Here is a 2,660-nt window from a genome sequence, read left to right on the forward strand (position 1 = left end):
GCCGCAAGGGTGAAATTGAATCAAAATGGGTGGGCGTGTTGCCTCGTTTCCCAGAGTTGTCAGTAGAGATTTTAGCGACAGCCGCAGTCACAGAGGAGGTCTAAAGTAGACGGCTTCGATAGTACTTTAAAGGAATGCTGAACCGAAATTTTGACTCCACAAAACACGCGGTAAAGGCGTGCAACGGGATGCTACAAACACCAAAACATCACTCATACAGCGATATCTCGAACGGATGACCAAATATTTCAAGAAAAGGAGGCGCATTTGACAGAGATGATGTCGTCGAGTTTCTCCGAGAAGGAGAGGGAATGGCCTCGTGTCTTCTCCGCCTCGCGGCCTTGAGGGAGCGAATCGAAGAGAGGAGGAAACTCGGTATAATGACGTCACGCGCCTCGTCGGCCTGGTTCAATCTCGACCTCTTTTTCCAAAAATACGGCCATCCATTCGAGATATCGCCTTACTAGTAGTGTTGTAGGGATTGTAGCGTCCCGCCCACATTTCCTGCATTGTTTTTTTTCTGAAATCTAAATTTCGGTTCACCATCCCTTTAAGTAGCTGCATCAAACAACAGTCATGTAAACGGCAATTCCGAAGTGCCTGTCAAATGTATCACCAAGGATGAATGCAAGGAATGATGGCAACACATTGGCCATTGCTTAAACTTTAAACTGTACCCGCCGTTAAAACTGACCGACAAAGATAAAATTGTCTCACATATTCGTCATCAGAGTTGGGGACACATCTCCTTTAACCGGTTGGCAATGGGCACCGTTATGCTTCATAGCCCGCAACCATTATACAACCACAAAATCAAGAGATAATAGTGACAAAGTGAGGGCCCATATTGTCACGAATCACAGACGAGGAGCCAGGAGATGACTGGATGAACTAAAGGTTTAATAGGTGAAAACTTGTGCCAGAAACGAAAAATAACACCCGCCGAGAAAGCAGCAGCAAAGCGTTAACGGCGGCAGCGCAAAGGGTCGGTGCGTCGGCGAAACAGCTGGATGTCGCGAGAGGGATTCACTAACGAATCGACAATACGGCACTCGGCTCAAGTACTCGCGTGCATGAACGAGAATATACCCTTCTCCATTCACCTAAAAGATTAGTGTATACCCTTACCCCGAGCGTAAAATAGAAGGAAGCCAGATGGCCTTGGACTAGTTAGTATAGCCCTAGCTCTTTCCAGGATATTCTAGGGTGAGCAATCAAGATGACAGAGATAATAGATAATTATCCGAGCTCCGTATTGTCGATTTATTCACACATTTTCTCTCTCGATGGTCAGCTGTTACGCCGACTCACCGTCCGTTGCCACTGCTGCCGCCGACGGTTGCTGCTGCTTTTCGAAAGACATACAGCTGAAGACTTAAACACCCAACGAAACTTTCACCAGCTTCGTCAAAAGGGTCCTGCGGCTGAGTGCCCGTGCAGAGTTCAGCACCAGCGCCGACGAGCTTCGCGAGATTAACCGCGATGTTGTTCGCGAAGAACTAAAGAAGCTGGTGCCTGCTGCCGACCCCCCGGCATCGATGTCCATCGCCGCAGTCGTGAGAGAAGAGCTGCAGATAAAGATGGAACCACGGGCTTCTGAGATCCAATGGGGGCCGAATTGTGCCAGAAATGAAAAAAGAACACAGGTCGAGAAAGCAGCAGCGAGCGCCCATGGCGACAGCAGCAAGCGAAGGTGCGTCGGCGTAACAGCTGGCTATCGCGGGAGAAAATCAGGGAATGAATCGGCAATGCGGCACTCGACTCTTTATCTACTTTTTCCGTCATCTCGAATATACGACCCAGAATGTTCGGTAAAGACACAGGGCGAAACTGAGAAGGCAAGGTCATCCGGCCTCCTTCACTTGTACGCTCAGGGTAAGAGCATACACGAGTTTTCTCGATGAACTAAAAAGCGTATCTTCTAATGCATGAAATATTTATACTGATATTTTTTGTATCAAATCCGAACATCTTGAAGTCATTCGATGTGCTAGCTCTTATAATGTTGGGATATTTCACAGCGGTTCAATGCACTTACTTTGCTGAGCCAACAAACGCAAAAATGTATTGCTTCACCAGAAATTTGCGTGTTTTGGCAATCGTGTTTTTCCCACGATTCGAATTTTCGTTCGGTAAAAAAACGAGAAGTAAACAGATTAGCTAACTGTATTTAAATGGGTTACCTTTGAAGTCATAAAGAATGTTCTACTTGTTCGTTGAAATTAATTTTTAGAGCGCAGATCTTAGGCGCCCGTTTCCGGCTTGAGCGGCGTCACCGTCGCCGTCGCCGTCGGCGTAACCGCGCGGCGCGTTATGGGTAAATTTCCCCGCTAAATTTAGAGGAAAAATTCTAAATCTAGCGGGAAATTTTCCTCGCTAAATTTAGCAGACAAACTTTCCCGCTAAATTTAGCGGAAAGTTTTGCCCGCTAAATCTAGCGCAAAATTCTTCCGCTAAATATAGCGGAAAAATTTCCCCGCAAAATTTAGCAAAAAAATTTCCCCGCTAACTTTAGCTGAAAATTGTCGCCGTTAAATCTAGTGGAAAAATTCGCCGCTAAGTTTAGCGGAAAAGTTTTGCCGCTAAGTTTAGCGGAAAAATTTCCCCGCTAAATCTGCTGGAAAATTTTGTCCGCTAAATGTACTGGAAAATTTTCCATC

Source organism: Ixodes scapularis, unplaced genomic scaffold (assembly GCF_016920785.2).
Source record: "Ixodes scapularis isolate PalLabHiFi unplaced genomic scaffold, ASM1692078v2 PGA_scaffold12__126_contigs__length_90152505, whole genome shotgun sequence".
NCBI lineage: Eukaryota > Metazoa > Arthropoda > Arachnida > Ixodida > Ixodidae > Ixodes > Ixodes scapularis.